The following is a 21,422-nucleotide window of genomic DNA, read 5'->3' on the forward strand; positions in this document are numbered from 1 at the left end:
TGTCATCTGCACATCTGAGGTTATTGATATTTCTCCCAGCAATCTTGATCCCAGCCTGTGCTTCATCCAGTCCAGCATTTCTCATGATGTACTCTGCATATAAGTTAAATAAGCAGGGTGACAATATACAGTCTTGATGTACTCCTTTCCCAATTTGGAACTAGTCTTTTGCTCCATGTCCAGTTCTAACTGTTGCTTCTTGACCTGCATACAGATTTCTCAGGAGGCAGATCAGGTGGTCTGGGATTCCCATCTCTTGAAGAATTTTCCACAGTTTGTTGTGATCCAAACAGTCAAAGGCTTTGGCAGAGTCAATAAAGCAGAATTAGATGTTTTTCTGGAATGCTCTTACTTTTTCGATGATTCAGTGGATGTTGGCAACTTGATATCTGGTTCCTCTGCCTTTTCTAAATCCAGCTTGGACATCTGGAAGTTCACAGTTCATGTACTGTTGAAGCCTGGCTTGGAGAATTTTGGGCATTACTTTACTAGCATGTGAGATGAGTGCAATTGTACAGTAGTTTGAGCATTGTTTGGCATTGCCTTTCTTTGGGATTGGAATGAAAACTGACCTTTTCCAGTCCTGTGTGGCCACTGCTGAGTTTTCCAAAGTTGTTGGCATATTGAGTGCAGCACTTTCAGAGCATCATCTTTTAGGACTTGAAATAACTCGACTGGAATTCCATCACCTCTACTAGCTTTGTTCAAAGTGATACTTCCTAAGGCCCACTTGACTTCACATTCCAGGATGTCTGACTCTAGGTGAGGGATCACACCATCGTGATTATCTGGGTCATGAAGTTCTTTCTGTATAGTTCTTCTGTGTATTCTTGCCACCTCTTCTTAATATCTTCTGCTTCTTTTAGGTCCATACCATTTCTGTCCTTTATTGAGCCCATCTTTGCATGAAAAGTTCCCTTGGTATCTCTTATTTTCTTGAAGAGATCTCCAGTCTTTCCCATTCTATTGTTTTCCTCTATTTCTTTGCATGATCACCGAGGAAGGCTTTCTTATCTCTCCTTGCTATTCTTTGGAACTCTGCATTCAAATGGATATATCTTTCCTTTTCTCCTTTGCCTTTCACTTCTCTTCTTTTCATAGCTGTTTGTAAGGCCTCCTCAGACAACCATTTGCCTTTTTGCATTTATTTTTCTTGGGAATGGTCTTGATCCCTGTCTCCTGTACAATGTCATGAACCTCCATCCACAGTTCTTCAGGCATTCTGTCTATCAGATATAATCCCTTGAATCTATTTCTCACTTCCACTGTATAATCCTAAGGGGTTTGGTTTAGGTCATACCTGAGTGGTCTAGTGGTTTTCCCTACTTTCTTCAATTTAAGTCTGGATTTGGCAATAAGGAGTTCATGATCTGAGCCACAGTCAGCCCCCAGTCTTGTTTTGCTGACCGTATAGAGCTTTTCCATCTTTGGTTGCAAAGAATATAATCGATCTGTTTTTGGTATTGACCATCTGGTGATGTCCACGTGTAGAGTCTTCTCTTGTGTTGTTGGAAGAGGGTGTTTGCTATGACCAGTGCGTTCCCTTGGCAAAGCTGTATTAGCCTGTGCCCTGCTTCATTCTGTACTCCAAGGCCAAATTTGCCTCTTACTCCAGGTATTTCTTGACTTCCTACTTTTGCGTTCCGGTCCCTTATAATGAAAGGGACATCTTTTGGGGGTGTTAGTTCTAGAAGAATTTGTAGGTCTTCATAGAACTGTTCCACTTCAGCTTCTTCAGCATTACTGGTTGGGGCATAGACTTGGATTCCTGTGATATTGAATGGTTTGCCTTGGAAACGAACAGAGGTCATTCTGTCGCTTTTGAGACTGCATCCAAGTACTGCATCTCAGACTCTTGTTGACTCTGATGGCTACTCCCTTTCTTCTAAGGGATTCTTGCCCACAGTAGTAGACACAGTGTTCATCTGAGTTAAATTCACCCATTCCAGTCCATTTTAGTTTGCTGATTTCTAAAATGTTGATGTTTACTCTTGCCATCCCCTATTTGACCACTTCCAATTTGCCTTGATTAGTGGACCTAACATTCCAGGTTCCTACGCAATATTGCTCTTTCCAGCATCAGACTTTACCTCCATCACCAGTCATATCCACAACTGGGTGTTGTGTTTGCTTTGGCTCCATCTCTTCATTCTTTCTAGAGTTAGTTCTCCACTGATCTCCAGGAGCATATTGGGCACCTACTGATGTGGGTGTTCATCTTTCAGTGTCCTATTTTTTGCCTTTTCATACTGAGAGTAGGTGGGTGTATTCTTAGTCATTCAGTTTTGTCTGATATTTTGCAATCCCATGAACTGTAGCCCATCACTCTTTTCTGTCCTTGGGATTTCCCAGGCAAAAATACTGGAGTGGGTTGTCATTTCCTCCTCCAAGGGATCCTTAGGACCCAGGGGTCAAACCCAAATTTCCTGTGTCTCTTGCATTGGCAGGCAGATTCTTTACCACTGAGTCATCTAAGAAGTCCATGAACTGTGTTGAGGGGAGATGCAATTCAACCCCTAATAGGAATGAAGGGAAGAGTCAGAAAAGGGAACATGAGCTGTTGTTAGACCAGGAGTTACCAAGAGTGCAGGGAAGGGCTTGGAAAGGCTGAAGGATCAGACAAGAGTCCAATTAGGAAGCATACAGAGAATTCAGGAATGAAGTTCTAGGTCATGGGGGAAGCCCTGGGCATCTGAAATTCTGGCAGTGGCTGGGGTGAATCAGGAAGAAGTCAATGTGCTGGGCTTGGCCCTGATGACCCTTTGAGGAAAATGATAACCAGTTCCAGCTGGCCTGGGGCCACTGGGCAGCTGACCGCTCTTCCGTTCTTGATAGTTCAGGGCCAAAGCATGAATGAAAGCTTCCTCTCCCTCAGGCAGCATTGAGGATGAGTGGGGTTCGTTCTTCTAGAAAAAAAAGGACAGGTGATCTTCCCCAAGGTCATTGAAGCCAAGATAACATCACTGAGCACCATTGACCCATTCTGTGCAGAGGAAGGTCCATGGAAGTTCCAGAACCTTTACTGTTGTTGTTCAGTTGCTCAGTCATGTCCAACTCTTTGTGAGCCCATGGGCTGCTACACACCAGGCCTCCCTGTCCCTCACCATATTCTGGAGCTTGCCCAAGCTCATGTCCATTGCATTGGTGATGCCATCCAGCCATCTTATCATCCGTCACCCTCTTCTCCTTCTGTCCTCAATCTTTCCTAGCATCAGGGACTTTTCCAATGAGTTGGCTGTTTGTGTCAGTTGCCCAAAATCAGCTTCAGCTTCAGCATCAGTCCTTCCAATGAATATTCAGAGTTGATTTCCTTTAACATTGACTGGTTTGATCTCCTTGCTGTCCAAGTGACTCTCAGGAGTCTTTTCCAGCACCACAGTTCAAAGGCATCAATTCTTTGGCATTCTGCCTTCTTTATGGTCCAGCTCTTACAACTGTATGTGACCCCTGGGAAGATCTTAGCTGTGACTATACGGACCTTTGTTGGCAGAGTGATGTCTCTGATTTTCAATACACTGCCTAGGTTTGTCATAGCTTTCCTGCCAAGAAGCAGTTGTCTTCTGATTTCATTGCTGCAGTGATTCGTGAAGGGGAGAACCTTTGTGACTTCCCTCAGTTAACCAGATTTATTACCTCTGTCAAGTTTTATCTTGTAATCAGCAGGGAAACAAAGTCCCAAGAATGTGGAATGCCCTATGGCACTTTTGAGGCCTCTTGCCTTAGTGGGTATTGAGGCTGCAGGGGGAGTGTTCCCTTGAAAAGAGATAGTGATACAGAGAATTTCTGAAGCCCACAGGAGAACTAGCTGCATGAAAAGCCACCCCATCAGCCAGGCTGGGAGGAGAGAGCAGTGCCGGGGCTCAGGTCCTGGGGCAGCATTCAGATGGGAGAGGCCCTGATGGCCTTGGACCCTAGCCAGAGCTGATGACCCCATGCGTCTGAATCTACTCCAGTCTCCTCATCTTCCTTCCCACCAAATTCCAACCCCACCCTGGCCTCATTGCCTGACCATCTGGTGTGAGAAACCCATCTGTACAGTCAGTTTCCCTACTCCCATGCTAATCACCCTAAGACACATGCTTAACACTTCCTCTGTTGTACTCAAGAAATTATCAATTCAAAAGAATCAAATTATGTAACAGAGAGCTCAGTCTAGAGATAGCACCAAAACCACAGCCTAGAGAGAAGCAGGATCTTATGCAGTATCCCTGAGAAAATGCATCTGAACCTGGGAACAGAGGCTGAGCTCTCCCTGAGGCTTGGGCAGGTCCCTGCCAATGGTGGGGTGAGATGGTGATCCTTTGGATGGGAAAAGGGGCCATGAGGGGCTTAAGCTCCCTCCCATCTCTCTGTCAGCTCCCCCAACCAGAGCTAGTGATTCTGGTTCCCAAAGGCTGTGCAGGATCCTAGACTAGGCGGCTCTCTCTGAGCTCAGCACTCCATACCCCATTCTCCTGACTACTCCATCAGACATCTGCCTTCAGAGTCCTTCAATCAGAGTCACAATCACAGGATCTGTTTGTCCAGGCCTCTCCCCAAGATGTCTTCCAGGGGTCTCTGAATTCTTGCCTGGAGCACGGTCTTCAGTCTCACAGGAGGGCATTCTCAGTGATGTTCCTAGGTCCTCCTTTCCCATGGCTAACCACTGTCTCCTCATTCCCCAGCTGGAGGCTCAGATCCATCCTGACCTACAACAGGAAGAATAAACACAGACGTAGACGTTTCCCAGCTCTCCTTAAGACTCTGTTTTTGACTCTGGGTCCAACCTTGTTTCTGCAAGCCAGAGGTACTTATGCCTGACAACTGAATCCCTACATTCCTCTCCATGACAAACTCTCTATTCTAAAAACTCAAGATGATCCTCAACTTCATAAAGAATATCTACCAAAAGACCTACCACTAACTTAATAGTAATGGTGAGAAACTTGAAACTTTCCCCCTAAGATCAGATACAAAATAAGGATATCCCCTCTCAGTACTCCTTTCCAACATTGTACTGAAAGTTCTAGCTTATGCAATAAAACAAAAAAAAAAAGGAAATAAAAGGTGCACAGATTGGGAAGAAAGAAATAAAACAGTCTTTATTAGTGGCTGACATGATGATCTGTGTAGCAAATCACAAGAACTGGCCCAAAATATTGTCCTGAAAATAGTAAGCAATTACAGTGCTTGCCATATCTAAGATTAATATTCAAAAGTTAGACAAGGCTGTGGTCCATGTGATCCTATTGGTTAGTTGTCTGTGATTGTGATTTTTAGTCTGTCTGCCCTCTGATGGAGACGGATAAGAGACTTATGGAAGCTTCCTAATGGGAGAGACTGACTGAGGGGAAACTGGGTCTTTTTCTGATGGGTGGAGCCATGCTCAGTAAATCTTTAATCCAATTTTCGGTTGAAGGGCGGGGCTGTGTTCCCTCCCTGTTATTAGACCTGAGGCCAAAATATGGTGGAGGTAATGAAGATAATGGCGACCTCCTTCAAAAAAAGGTCCCATGCACATACTGATACACTCAGTGCCCCCGACCCTGCAGCAGGCCACCGCTGACCCACGCCTCTGCCAGAGACTCCTGGACACTCACGGGCAAGTCTGGGTCAGTCTCTTGTGGGGTCACTGCTCCTTTCTCCTATGTCCTGGTGTGCACAAGTTTCTGTTTATGCCCTCCAAGAGTCTGTTTCCCCAGTCCCATATAAGTTCTGGTGGCTCAGTGGTGGGGTTAATGGCGACCTCCTTCAAGAGGGCTTTTGCCACACCCAGGTCTGCTGCACCCAGAGCCCCTGTCCCCTCAACAGTCCACTGCTGACCTGTACCTCCTCAGGAGACACTCAAACACAGTTCTGTCTGTCTCCGTGGGATCTCTTGGTCCCTGTATGCACAAGGTTTGAGCCCTCTGAGCATCTCTGGCAGATGTGGGGTTTGAATCTAAACATAGTTTCGACCCTCCTATCATCTTTCCGGGGCTTCTCCTTTGCCCTTGGACGTGGGGCATCTCCTCAAAGTCACTCCAGCACCATGCAGCCACTGCTCCAGCACTGGAAAGGAGACTTAGAGGTTACTGTCTCCCAAAGTCCATAGCTTAAATTAGGGTTCACTCTTGGTGTTGTCCATTCTGGATTTGGACAAATGTCTAATGTATACACCATTACAGTATCACAACAGAGCAGCTGCAAAAATCCTCTGTGTGCTCCTAACCTTTGGCCATCACTGATCTTTTCACTGTCTCCAAGGTTTTCCCTTTTCCAGAATGTCATATAGTTGGAATCACACAGTATGTAGCCTTTTCAGATGGGCTTCTTTCATTAGTAATACGCATTTAAGTTTCTTCTGTGTCTTTTCACATCTTGATAACCTTTTTTTTTTTTTTTTAGTACTGAGTGATAGTCCACTGTCTGAATATATCCCAGCTTATTTATCCATTCACTTGCTGAAGAGCAGCCTTCCTTGGTGGCTCAGCTGGTAAAGAACCTGCCTAAAATGCAGGAGACCTGGGTTCAATCCTTGGGTTGGGAAGATCCCTTGGAGAAGAGGAAGGTTACCCACTCCAGTATTCTGGCCTGGAGAATTCCATGGACTGTATCGTCCATGGGGTCTCAAAGAATTGGACACAACTGAGTGACTTTCACTTTCACATTCACTTTACTGAAGAGCATCTTGAACACTTCCAAGTTTGGGCAACTCTAAATGAAGCTGCTATAAACATCTATATGCAGGTTTTTGTGTGAACGTAAGTTTTCACCTCCTTTGGAAGAAATCGCCAAACTATCTTCCTAAGTGGCTGTACCATTTTGCAGTCCCATCAGCAGTGAATAAACTTCCCTACTGCTCCACATCTTCACCAGCATTTGGTGTTGTCAGTGGATTTTGGCCATTCTAATAGGCATGTAAAGATGTTTTGGCCATTCTAATAGGTGTGTAAAATTGTTGTTTTAATTTGCATTTCCCTGATGACATATCTTCTTTGGTGAGGCGTCTGTTAAAGTCTTTGGTTTATTTTTTAATCAGGGTGTTCATTTCCTTATTGTTGAGTTTAAAGAGTTTCTTTGAGTATTTTGTAAAATAATCTTTTTTCAAATGTATCTTTTGCAAATATTTCCTCCCCCTCTATGGCTTGTCCTTTCATTCTCTTAACATTGTCTTTCACAGAGCAGATGTTTTTTTAATTTTAATGGAGTCCAATCTATCAGTTTTTTCTTCCATGGATTGTATCTTTGGTTGCATGCACCTAAAAAGGCATCACCACACCGAAGTCATCTAGACTTTCTCCTGTGTTACCTTCCAGGAATTTGATAGTTTTGCATTTTATACCAAGATCTACAGAACGATCCACTTTGAGTCAATTTTTGTGAAGGATATAAATTCTTTGTCTAGATTGAATTTGTGCAGCACCATTTGTGAAAAAAACTGTCTTTGCTACATTGTATTGCATTTGCTCCTTTGTCAAAGATCAACTGACTATATCTCTGTGGGTCTATTCCTAAGCTCTGTATTCTAATCCATTGATCTATTTGTCTGTTCTTTCACCAATACTGTACTGTCTTGATTATTATAGTTTTTACAGTGAGTCAAAATTAGGTGGTGTTGGTCCTCCAACTTATTCTTCTTCAATATTGTGTTGACTATTCTGGGTCTTTTGCTTCTCCATATTAACTTCAGAATCATTTTGGTGATATCCACAAAATAACTTCTTGGGATTTTGATTGGGATGCGATTGACCCTACAGATCAATTTGGGAAGAACTGACATCTTTACAAGATTGAGTATGTCTGCCCATGAATATGGAATAGCTCTCCATATATTTATGTTTTTTTTATTTTGTTCATCAGAGTTTCCCCCATGTAGATCTTGTACATATTTTGTTAGCTTTATACTTAAGTATTTCATTTGGGGTGCTAACATAAATGATATTTCATTTTAATTTCAAATTCCACTTATTAATTGTTAGTACACAGGAAAGTGATTTACTTTTGAATATTAATCTTAGATATGGCAAGCACTGTAATTGCTTACTATTTTCAGGACAATATTTTGGGCCAGTTCTTGTGATTTGCTACACAGATCATCATGTCAGCCACTAATAAAGACTGTTTTATTTCTTTCTTCCCAATCTGTGCACCTTTTATTTCCTTTTTTTTTGTTTTATTGCATAAGCTAGAACTTTCAGTACAATGTTGGAAAGGAGTACTGAGAGGGGATATCCTTATTTTGTATCTGATCTTAGGGGGAAAGTTTCAAGTTTCTCACCATTACTATTAAGTTAGTGGTAGGTCTTTTGGTAGATATTCTTTATGAAGTTGAGGATCATCTTGAGTTTTTAGAATAGAGAGTTTGTCATGGAGAGGAATGTAGGGATTCAGTTGTCAGGCATAAGTACCTCTGGCTTGCAGAAACAAGGTTGGACCCAGAGTCAAAAACAGAATCTTAAGGAGAGCTGGGAAACGTCTACGTCTGTGTTTATTCTTCCTGTTGTAGGTCAGGATGGATCTGAGCCTCCAGCTGGGGAATGAGGAGACAGTGGTTAGCCATGGGAAAGGAGGACCTAGGAACATCACTGAGAATGCCCTCCTGTGAGACTGAAGACCGTGCTCCAGGCAAGAATTCAGAGACCCCTGGAAGACATCTTGGGGAGAGGCCTGGACAAACAGATCCTGTGATTGTGACTCTGATTGAAGGACTCTGAAGGCAGATGTCTGATGGAGTAGTCAGGAGAATGGGGTATGGAGTGCTGAGCTCAGAGAGAGCCGCCTAGTCTAGGATCCTGCACAGCCTTTGGGAACCAGAATCACTAGCTCTGGTTGGGGGAGCTGACAGAGAGATGGGAGGGAGCTTAAGCCCCTCATGGCCCCTTTTCCCATCCAAAGGATCACCATCTCACCCCACCATTGGCAGGGACCTGCCCAAGCCTCAGGGAGAGCTCAGCCTCTGTTCCCAGGTTCAGATGCATTTTCTCAGGGATACTGCATAAGATCCTGCTTCTCTCTAGGCTGTGGTTTTGGTGCTATCTCTAGACTGAGCTCTCTGTTACATAATTTGATTCTTTTGAATTGATAATTTCTTGAGTACAACAGAGGAAGTGTTAAGCATGTGTCTTAGGGTGATTAGCATGGGAGTAGGGAAACTGACTGTACAGATGGGTTTCTCACACCAGATGGTCAGGCAATGAGGCCAGGGTGGGGTTGGAATTTGGTGGGAAGGAAGATGAGGAGACTGGAGTAGATTCAGACGCATGGGGTCATCAGCTCTGGCTAGGGTCCAAGGCCATCAGGGCCTCTCCCATCTGAATGCTGCCCCAGGACCTGAGCCCCGGCACTGCTCTCTCCTCCCAGCCTGGCTGATGGGGTGGCTTTTCATGCAGCTAGTTCTCCTGTGGGCTTCAGAAATTCTCTGTATCACTATCTCTTTTCAAGGGAACACTCCCCCTGCAGCCTCAATACCCACTAAGGCAAGAGGCCTCAAAAGTGCCATAGGGCATTCCACATTCTTGGGACTTTGTTTCCCTGCTGATTACAAGATAAAACTTGACAGAGGTAATAAATCTGGTTAACTGAGGGAAGTCACAAAGGTTCTCCCCTTCACGAATCACTGCAGCAATGAAATCAGAAGACAACTGCTTCTTGGCAGGAAAGCTATGACAAACCTAGGCAGTGTATTGAAAATCAGAGACATCACTCTGCCAACAAAGGTCCGTATAGTCACAGCTAAGATCTTCCCAGGGGTCACATACAGTTGTAAGAGCTGGACCATAAAGAAGGCAGAATGCCAAAGAATTGATGCCTTTGAACTGTGGTGCTGGAAAAGACTCCTGAGAGTCACTTGGACAGCAAGGAGATCAAACCAGTCAATGTTAAAGGAAATCAACTCTGAATATTCATTGGAAGGACTGATGCTGAAGCTGAAGCTGATTTTGGGCAACTGACACAAACAGCCAACTCATTGGAAAAGTCCCTGATGCTAGGAAAGATTGAGGACAGAAGGAGAAGAGGGTGACGGATGATAAGATGGCTGGATGGCATCACCAATGCAATGGACATGAGCTTGGGCAAGCTCCAGAATATGGTGAGGGACAGGGAGGCCTGGTGTGTAGCAGCCCATGGGCTCACAAAGAGTTGGACATGACTGAGCAACTGAACAACAACAATAAAGGTTCTGGAACTTCCATGGACCTTCCTCTGCACAGAATGGGTCAATGGTGCTCAGTGATGTTATCTTGGCTTCAATGACCTTGGGGAAGATCACCTGTCCTTTTTTTTCTAGAAGAACGAACCCCACTCATCCTCAATGCTGCCTGAGGGAGAGGAAGCTTTCATTCATGCTTTGGCCCTGAACTATCAAGAACGGAAGAGCGGTCAGCTGCCCAGTGGCCCCAGGCCAGCTGGAACTGGTTATCATTTTCCTCAAAGGGTCATCAGGGCCAAGCCCAGCACATTGACTTCTTCCTGATTCACCCCAGCCACTGCCAGAATTTCAGATGCCCAGGGCTTCCCCCATGACCTAGAACTTCATTCCTGAATTCTCTGTATGCTTCCTAATTGGACTCTTGTCTGATCCTTCAGCCTTTCCAAGCCCTTCCCTGCACTCTTGGTAACTCCTGGTCTAACAACAGCTCATGTTCCCTTTTCTGACTCTTCCCTTCATTCCTATTAGGGGTTGAATTGCATCTCCCCTCAACACAGTTCATGGACTTCTTAGATGACTCAGTGGTAAAGAATCTGCCTGCCAATGCAAGAGACACAGGAAATTTGGGTTTGACCCCTGGGTCCTAAGGATCCCTTGGAGGAGGAAATGACAACCCACTCCAGTATTTTTGCCTGGGAAATCCCAAGGACAGAAAAGAGTGATGGGCTACAGTTCATGGGATTGCAAAATATCAGACAAAACTGAATGACTAAGAATACACCCACCTACTCTCAGTATGAAAAGGCAAAAAATAGGACACTGAAAGATGAACACCCACATCAGTAGGTGCCCAATATGCTCCTGGAGATCAGTGGAGAACTAACTCTAGAAAGAATGAAGAGATGGAGCCAAAGCAAACACAACACCCAGTTGTGGATATGACTGGTGATGGAGGTAAAGTCTGATGCTGGAAAGAGCAATATTGCGTAGGAACCTGGAATGTTAGGTCCACTAATCAAGGCAAATTGGAAGTGGTCAAATAGGAGATGGCAAGAGTAAACATCAACATTTTAGAAATCAGCAAACTAAAATGGACTGGAATGGGTGAATTTAACTCAGATGAACACTGTGTCTACTACTGTGGGCAAGAATCCCTTAGAAGAAAGGGAGTAGCCATCAGAGTCAACAAGAGTCTGAGATGCAGTACTTGGATGCAGTCTCAAAAGCGACAGAATGACCTCTGTTCGTTTCCAAGGCAAACCATTCAATATCACAGGAATCCAAGTCTATGCCCCAACCAGTAATGCTGAAGAAGCTGAAGTGGAACAGTTCTATGAAGACCTACAAATTCTTCTAGAACTAACACCCCCAAAAGATGTCCCTTTCATTATAAGGGACCGGAACGCAAAAGTAGGAAGTCAAGAAATACCTGGAGTAAGAGGCAAATTTGGCCTTGGAGTACAGAATGAAGCAGGGCACAGGCTAATACAGCTTTGCCAAGGGAACGCACTGGTCATAGCAAACACCCTCTTCCAACAACACAAGAGAAGACTCTACACGTGGACATCACCAGATGGTCAATACCAAAAACAGATCGATTATATTCTTTGCAACCAAAGATGGAAAAGCTCTATACGGTCAGCAAAACAAGACTGGGGGCTGACTGTGGCTCAGATCATGAACTCCTTATTGCCAAATCCAGACTTAAATGAAGAAAGTAGGGAAAACCACTAGACCACTCAGGTATGACCTAAACCAAACCCCTTAGGATTATACAGTGGAAGTGAGAAATAGATTCAAGGGATTATATCTGATAGACAGAATGCCTGAAGAACTGTGGATGGAGGTTCATGACATTGTACAGGAGACAGGGATCAAGACCATTCCCAAGAAAAATAAATGCAAAAAGGCAAATGGTTGTCTGAGGAGGCCTTACAAACAGCTATGAAAAGAAGAGAAGTGAAAGGCAAAGGAGAAAAGGAAAGATATATCCATTTGAATGCAGAGTTCCAAAGAATAGCAAGGAGAGATAAGAAAGCCTTCCTCGGTGATCATGCAAAGAAATAGAGGAAAACAATAGAATGGGAAAGACTGGAGATCTCTTCAAGAAAATAAGAGATACCAAGGGAACTTTTCATGCAAAGATGGGCTCAATAAAGGACAGAAATGGTATGGACCTAAAAGAAGCAGAAGATATTAAGAAGAGGTGGCAAGAATACACAGAAGAACTATACAGAAAGAACTTCATGACCCAGATAATCACGATGGTGTGATCCCTCACCTAGAGTCAGACATCCTGGAATGTGAAGTCAAGTGGGCCTTAGGAAGTATCACTTTGAACAAAGCTAGTAGAGGTGATGGAATTCCAGTCGAGTTATTTCAAGTCCTAAAAGATGATGCTCTGAAAGTGCTGCACTCAATATGCCAACAACTTTGGAAAACTCAGCAGTGGCCACACAGGACTGGAAAAGGTCAGTTTTCATTCCAATCCCAAAGAAAGGCAATGCCAAACAATGCTCAAACTACTGTACAATTGCACTCATCTCACATGCTAGTAAAGTAATGCCCAAAATTCTCCAAGCCAGGCTTCAACAGTACATGAACTGTGAACTTCCAGATGTCCAAGCTGGATTTAGAAAAGGCAGAGGAACCAGATATCAAGTTGCCAACATCCACTGAATCATCGAAAAAGTAAGAGCATTCCAGAAAAACATCTAATTCTGCTTTATTGACTCTGCCAAAGCCTTTGACTGTTTGGATCACAACAAACTGTGGAAAATTCTTCAAGAGATGGGAATCCCAGACCACCTGATCTGCCTCCTGAGAAATCTGTATGCAGGTCAAGAAGCAACAGTTAGAACTGGACATGGAGCAAAAGACTAGTTCCAAATTGGGAAAGGAGTACATCAAGACTGTATATTGTCACCCTGCTTATTTAACTTATATGCAGAGTACATCATGAGAAATGCTGGACTGGATGAAGCACAGGCTGGGATCAAGATTGCTGGGAGAAATATCAATAACCTCAGATGTGCAGATGACACCACCCTTATGGCAGAAAGCAAAGAACTAAAGAGCCTCTTGATACAAGTGAAAAGAGGAGAGTGAAAAAGTTGGCTTAAAACTAATCATTCAGAAAACTAAGATCATGGCATCTGGTCCCATCACTTCATGGCAAATAAATGGGGAAACACTGGATACAGTGACAGACTTCATTTTCTTGGGCTCCAAATTACTGCAGATGGTGACTGCAGCCATGAAATTAAAAGAAACTTGCTCCTTGGAAGAAAAGTTATGACCAACCTAGACAACTTATTAAAAAGCAGAGACATTGCTTTGCCAACAAAGGTCTGTCTAGTCAAAGCTGTGGTTTTTCCAGTAGTCGTGTATGGCTGTGAGAGTTGGACTATAAAGAAATCTGAGCACCGAAGAATTTGATACTTTTGAACTATGGGGCTGGAGAAGACTTGAGAGTCCCTTGGATTTCAAAGAGATCCAACCAGTCCATTCTAAAGGAAATCAGTCCTGAATATTCACTGGAACGACTGATGCTGAAGCTGAAACTCAAATACTTTGGCAACCTGATGCAAAGGACTGACTCATTTAAAAAGTCCCTGATGCTGGGAAAGATTGAAGGCAGGAAGAGAAGGGGACAACAGAGGATGAGATTGTTGGATGGCATCACCAACTCAGTGGACATGAGTTTGAGTAAATTCTGGGAGCTGGTGATGGACAGGGAGGCCTGGCATGCTGCAGTCCATGGGGTCACAAAGACCATGCTCCAGTCCATGGTCAGACACAACTGAGTGTCTGAACTGAACTGATCTACCCTCAATCCATATGCTGGAGTCCTAACCCCCAGGACCTCAGAATGTGTCCTTAATTGGAGACAGAGGCTTTTTAGAGGTAATCAGTTTAAAATGAGGTCACTATGGGTCAAATGAGGTCAAAATCAACCCCTAATGCAGTATAGCTTGTATCCTTATAAAAAGAGGAAATTTGGAAGCAGGCACATCCTTATAAAAGAGGAAATTTGGAGGCAGGCACATCCTTATAAAAAGAGGAAACTTGGAGATAGACAAATGTACAGAGAGAACACTCTGTGAATATAAACACCATCTACAGCCAAGGAGAGAGGCCAGGAACAGACCCTTCCTTCTTGGCCCTTGAAGGAAACAGCCCTGCCAACAGCTTGGCTTTAGCCTTTGGCCTCCAGAGTTAAGACAAATTTTAGTTGGTTGAGCCATGCAGTCTATGCTACTGTGTTAAGGTAGCCCCAGAAAACTGTGATTCCCGTCTAGCTCTGACTCAAACTTGCCCGCCCTGCAGGACACTTGCCTCCTCCGCAGCTCTCTCTGGTGGAGGATTTTTTTCTCCCAATCCATCCCCTACTCATTTGAAGTTCACAGCATCAGACTCTACCTGGCTCCCTTCCATGTTCCTGGCATCTGCCAACATCCCAAAAGACCCCTGTCAATCACTGATGGCTTGAGGACCTGGCTTGCTGTCTTCTTCCCCTCACATCATTTCCAAGATTGATCCTTCCAGTACCTTGGCCCCTCGACCACTCATCAGATGAGCGGCAGGGCTGGGGTTCAGAGTCTGTTTCCTTCTACAATCCCACAGCTGACAGGTGAAGCATCTGGATTCTGGAGTTAATCTACCTGGGTTGACTTCTGTCACTGCCACCTAGAGCTGAGTCCTCAGGCACATCTAACCTCTCTGTGTATCAGTGTCTTTGCTTATAAAGTGAGGATAAGACTAGCATCTACTTTATGAAGTTGTTTTGAGGACTAAATGAGAAATAAGATAAATGAGACAAATATGCCACGTAATAAACTCATAATAAATGCTAATGTTGGGACTTCACTGGTCGTCTCATGGTTAAGACTCTACGCTTCCAATACAGGGGGCACAGGTTCAATCCCTGGTCAGGGAACTAAGATCCTTGTACCATGGGATCTTTGTGGTATCACATGCTGTATCACACAGCCCCCTAAAATTGCTAGTATTAGTATTAGTATAAATATTAGTATATCCTGGAAATAAAAGCAGTCTAGCAGGTAGAACTTTGTAACCCAAGAGGATGATAGCAGAATGAGAGGAACAAGCCAAGAAATTGTTTACTTGATTACTTTATATACTATATTCTTTATATACTGGTTAGTTTATATATTGATGGTAGAATCACGTATGGGATACAGACTTTCTAAGTCTCAGACAGTGACAATGCAATAAACAGAATTAACTCAGTGTATAAGTCAAGGTCCAATCCAGAGACAGAAATTATGTGATTTGACTTTGCTATATATACAGCAGAAATTAACAGAATGCTGTAAATCAACTCTACTTCAATAAAAGAAATTTTTAAAATTACATGATTTATTTAACCAGAGAGAATTTGACATGAATACTTGTTTAATATGAAGTTGGTAACTAAAAGGTTAAAAAGAGAGATAGAGAATTTAAGGTGTCACGGAGGTAGCAACTGTAGGATGCGGTTACCAGCCTGAGGTCTGGGAGAACAAAGGGGAGAGTTTGGCATTATAAAAACTTAGAAACTGGGAGAAGGGACCCCAGTAAGGCCAAGCTCAGACGTCCGAAGACACAGCATTGTTCAGCAGGTGCTGCTGTCTCGGGAGGTGGGGGCAGAATTGCCCAGTGAAACTGGTACGGCCAGGGCTGGAAAAATGGCAAATAGATAGGAAAGAATTGCCACTGGTGAGGTGAGGTGGAGTTCCCAGAGTGAGGCTCATTAGAACAGCGAGGAGGCAGGAAGGAGCAAGTCCTTTCTGCCTCCTCCAGCCTCGCAGCATCTCTCTTGCATCCCCACTAACAGACACGAAGAGGGAACCAACTGAAAGAGCAGGAATGTGGTTGGGGAGTCTCAGGACTCACATGGCAACAAAGCAGAGAACAGAAGGAGCTAAGAGACAATAGTTTAATAACCAGTACAGGTGGGTTATCGATGTGGGAGAAAAATAAGGAAATGGGGCGGGGTGAGTTGGGTGGGGCTGGGTTACCCAATAAAAAGATAAACTTCATAATTAATGCCAATACATGTGTACTTATAATGGCAATTTTTGTCCTATATATTTATTATGCATTTGAAGGAGATACAATTTAGAAAAATCTTCCATAACACCCCCCCCAAAAAAATATCCCGCTGGATTCCTATGACTAAGCTGATCAGGGAATCCCTTGTTTTGCTTTATTTACTTTTTAAATATTTATTTTATATTGGAATAGGCTTCCCAGGTGGCTCAGTGGTTAAAAAACAAAAAAATCCACCTGCCAGTGCAGGAGACATGGGTTCGATCCCCGGGTCGGGACAACCCCCTGGCAAAGGAAATGTTTTTGTGTTCTTGCCTGGAGAATCCCATGAAGAGAGAAGCCTGGTGGGCTACAGTCCATAGGGCTGCAAAAGAGGTCTACAATACTGAGTGACTAAACAACAACAGAGTTCATTAACAATATTGTGTTAGTTTCAAGTGTGCAACAAAGTGATTCAGTTACACATATGCGTGTATTTATTCTTTTTCAAATTCTTTTCCCATTTAGGTCATTACACAGTGCTGAGCAGAGTTCCCTGTACTATATAGTAGGTCTTTGTTAGTTATCTACGCCTTTGTTTTTTTTCTGAGAGCCACTGAATGACCTTCTTCCAGGATTTAAAAAGCAGATCACACCTCCCAAAGCTAAACTGTAATTGCACAGGACTAAGATGTGGTAAGCGACCTTCTAAGACATCAAGAAAGTGACAGGCTGAGGGCAAAATTTTTCTAAACATTCCAGACACAGAGCTGATCTCTATAGGAAGAACGGTATTACAAATACTTAAGAAAAACATGAACATACCAAATAACAACAATTCATAAAGGAAGAAATGTAAATGCCCCATAAGTGTGAAAAAAAGTTTAACCAAGAAAATGCAACGTGATACCATTTTCTCAGTAAGAATAATAGACTGAAAAAATACTAACATTCAGTGTTGCCAAAAGTTAGTAAAAGAAGAGGGACTCAAATTCTTGCACACTATTGGTGAGAGTATTGCAAACTTTCAGTGGGACTACTTGTTAATAGGTATCAATAGCTTTAAGTAAAACTATGTATATCCTTTCAACCAGATATTTCACTTCTGGGAATTTATTTGAAGGAGATACTTAAAGAGAAGTACATGGGTTTGTACCAGGAAGTTTTTTTGTTTTTATTTTTGCCCATGCCTGTGGCATGTGAGACCTTAGTTCCCCAATTAGGGGTCAAACTTGAGCCTTCTGCATGAAAAGCATGGAGTTTTAACCACCAAATCACCAGAGAAATCCCAGAAAGTTCTTTGAAGTGCTTTTTATAGCAAAAAAGAGAAACAAAGTAAAAAAGGAAACCATCTAAACATTAAATGAAAATGTCAGTTAAATAAGTTATGGAACAAACACAACCATAAAAAGATGTTCTCAATGTATTGTTAAGTAAAAATGCTGCTTGAAAAATAATATTTGATCTAATTTTTGTCCCCAAATTATAAATTATGCAAATATAAAAGGAAATTTAAATATAAAAATATAAAAGACTGGAAGAGCCTATGCTAAAAAATGTCAGAAGTTTTTTCTCTGGCTAGGACTATGGGTGATTTTGGGTTACTTCTTTGCTTAGCTGTAGTTTCTAATTTTTCAGCATGTATTGTTTATGAACAGGGCAAGAAAAGAGAAGCAAAAACTTCCTAGTCACTGAAACTGCTAGTATACTTAAAGATAGCTGTACCATCAGGAAGGATGTGAGAAGCCCTTGGAAGGGCAGATGGACAAGGGTGATGGTTGGTGTGGATTGGACGCCTGTAGCCTCATCTGCCTAACCAAGGAGATTCTGACACTAGACCAGAAGTAAAAATAAAATCTCAAACTTGTTCCAAACACGGCAAACATCCACAATTCAAGACTAGAGGAATTAGTACGAACCTCTGTCTAACCACATCTTGATGTCAAGAAACCCAGGAATGGTGTAGTCCGTGAGTTCCACAGGAGAAAATATGTCATCTCAAAAATTAAGAAAAAATATTGGAAGGAACTGAAGCATTCAAACAACTGTATTTCAAAAATAAAGGCAAATGCTCTCATAGTAAGATAAGAAGTATTGAAAAGGCTGAGACAGAACTGCCTAGGTTCAAATCCTACTGTCAGCAGGGCTTCAAACAAGTTACTCAATCTCTCCATACCTCTGTTTCCTCACTTCCAAACTGGGGATGCTATGAAGGTGCAGTGGGATGATCCATGGAATGGGCTTAGAGCCTGCCCCGGCAAAGTATGTGTTCAGTATATGCTTCTGCTTCATTATCCTGTATGTTTTTGTTTTATCTTATTTTTTGCTTCTCTTTTTTTCCCTTCCTTTCTATAGGTCACATTCTAGAATTTTCCCTAGTTAATTTTGATTTGTCTATGCTGTTTTGAATGTATATCTTAGTACATCATTTTTAAAATTGAGTATAGTTGATTTACAATGTTGTGTTAGTTTCTGGTGTACAGCAAAATGATTCAGTTGAATATATTATATGTGGCATCTGGTCCCATCACTTCATGGGAAATAGATGGGGAAACAGTAGAAACAGTGTCAGACTTTATTTTTGGGGGCTCCAAAATCACTGCAGATGGTGACTGCAGCCATGAAATTAAAAGACGCTTACTCCCTGGAAGGAAAGTTATGACCAACCTAGATAGCATATTGAAAAGCAGAGACATTACTTTGCCAACAAAGGTCCGCCTAGTCAAGGCTATGGTTTTTCCAGTGGTCGTGTATGGATGTGAGAGTTGGACTGTGAAGAAAGCTGAGGGCCGAAGAATTGATGCTTTTGAACTGTGGTGTTGGAGAAGACTGTTGAGAGTCCCTTGGACTGCAAGGAGATCCAACCAGTGCATCCTAAAGGAGATCAGTCCTGGGTGTTCATTGGAAGGACTGATGCTGAAGCTGAAACTCTAGTACTTTGGCCACCTGATGTGAAGAGCTGACTCATTGGAAAAGACCCTGATGCTGGGAGGGATTGGGGTCAGGAGGAGAAGGGAACGACAGAGGATGAGATGGCTGGATGGCATCACCGACTCAATGGACATGAGTTTGGATAAACTCCAGGAGTTGGTGATGGACAGGGAGGCCTGGTGTGCTGCGATTCACGGGGTCGCAAAGAGTCAGACACGACTGAGCGACTGAACTGAACTGATACACACATGGGCTTCTCAGGTCGTGCAGTGGTAAAGAATCCTCCTGCCAGTGCAGGAGATGCAAGAGACATGAGTTCGATCCCTGGGTCAAGAAGATCCCGTGGAGTAGGATATGGCAACTCACTCTAGCATTCTTGCCTAGGAAATCCCATGGACAGAAGAGCCTAGCGGGCTACAGTCCATGGGGTCACAAAGAGATGGACACAACTGAGCAAGCATCTGTATACTTACATATTTTTTCATATTCTGTTCCCTTGTGGTTTTTTGTTTAGTTTTTATTTTATAATCATAAACTTCACTTTGCCATCCAGCTATACTTGGAGGGAGATTAGGAAAATGTGGAACCCAAAGAACTGCAGTGAGAGCACAAAGATTATAGGGTATTTTGAGCAGATGGGGGAGTAGGGGTGGTCTCCTGAGCTACAAAAGAACAGACTGGTGGTTAAGATAAAGCACAAGTCAAGGGCTTTCCTCGTGGCTCAGTGGTAAAGAATCTGCCTGCCAGTGCAAGAGACACAGGTCTGATCCCTGGTCTGGGAAGATCCCACATGCCATGGAGCAACTGAGCCCACGTGCCATAGCTACTGAAGCCTGCTCACCTAGAGCCCGTGCTCCACAACAAGAAGAGCCGCCACAGTGAGAGGCTGGCACCTTACAACTAGAGAAAAGCCCTCGCAGCAATAAAGACCCAGCACAGCTAAAAATAAATACATACACAAACAAAAATCAAATTTATTTATTAGGTCTGTCCACAGTCAGCTGTGCTGACTGTCTTGCCGGTGTTGCCATTCCTGCACCCAGAGCGTCTCATGGCTTCCGCCACACTCGTGCCCTCTTTCACCTTGCCGAAGATCACATGCTTGCCTTCCAACTATTCAGTCTTGGCACTGCAGATAAAAACTGAGAACCATTTGTGTGGGGACCAGCATTTGCCACGGGCAAGACGTCAGGACTCATATGCTCCAGGATGAAATTCTCATCATCAGACTTCATACCATACATAGACTTGCCACCAGTGCCTTTATGACCTGTGAAGCCACTACCCTGGCACACGAATCCTGGAATTATTCTCCCCAGTGCTCAGAGCACGGAAGTTTTCTGCTGTCTTTGGAACTTTGTCTGCAAACAGCTCCAATCTGTTAACAGCTTTACTAGATGAGCTGCCACTTCTTGGTTTCCAGGTCTCTTACCTCAAAGGAGATGCAGCCCAAGGGCTCACCATCAGTGGCGATGTGGAAGAATACAGTGCGGCTGACCATGGCTGACAGCATGAGAGGCTCCAGGGTGGCAGCCTCTGCAAGGTCTCCATTGTGGTTTATTACAGGGTATTGAATATAGTTCCCTGGGCCATACAGTAGGACTTTATTGTTCATCTACTTTATGTATATTACTGTGAAGAAGAATTAAGGAGCCTCTTGATGAACGTAAAAGAGGAGAGTGAAAAAGTTGACTTAAAAGTCAACATTCACAAAATTAAGATCATGGCATCCAGTCCCATCACTTCATGGCAAATAGATGGGGAAACAATGGAAACAGTAACAGACTTTATATTGGGGGGCTCCGAAATCACTGCAGATGGTGACTGCAGCCATGAAATGAAAAGATGTTTCCTCCTTGGAAGAAAAGCTATGACAAATCTAGACAGTGTTTAAAAGCAGTAACATTACTTTGCCAACAAAGGTCTCTCTAGTCAAAGTTATGGTTTTTCCAGTAGTCATGGATGGATGTGAGAGTTGGACTATAAAAAAGGCTGAGCACCAAAGAATTGATGCTTTTGAATTATGTTGTTGGAGAAGACTCTTGAGAGCCCCTTGGACTGCAAGGAGATCAAACCAGTCAAGCCTAAAGGATATCAATCCCAAATATTCATTAGTAGGACTGACACTGAAGCTGAAGCTCTAATACTCTGGCCACCTGATGCGAAGAGCCGACTCATTAGAAAAGACCCTGATGCTGGGAGCTATTGAGGGCAAGAGGAGAAGGGCATGACAGAGGACGAGATGGTTGGATAGCATCACCAACTCAATGGATATGAGTTTGAGCAAACTCCGGGAGATGGTGAAGGACAGGGAAGCATGGCGTGCTGCTGTCCATGCGGTCAGAGT

General features: G+C 43.4%; 1 pseudogene; it reads right to left on the reverse strand.

The window, feature by feature from the left end:
* Positions 1–20,056: 20,056 nt before the first annotated feature.
* LOC122679971 lies at positions 20,057–20,576 on the reverse strand (annotated as a pseudogene).
* Positions 20,577–21,422: the final 846 nt, after the last annotated feature.

The sequence above is a fragment of the Cervus elaphus genome, chromosome 22, assembly GCF_910594005.1.
Source record: "Cervus elaphus chromosome 22, mCerEla1.1, whole genome shotgun sequence".
Lineage (NCBI taxonomy): Eukaryota > Metazoa > Chordata > Mammalia > Artiodactyla > Cervidae > Cervus > Cervus elaphus.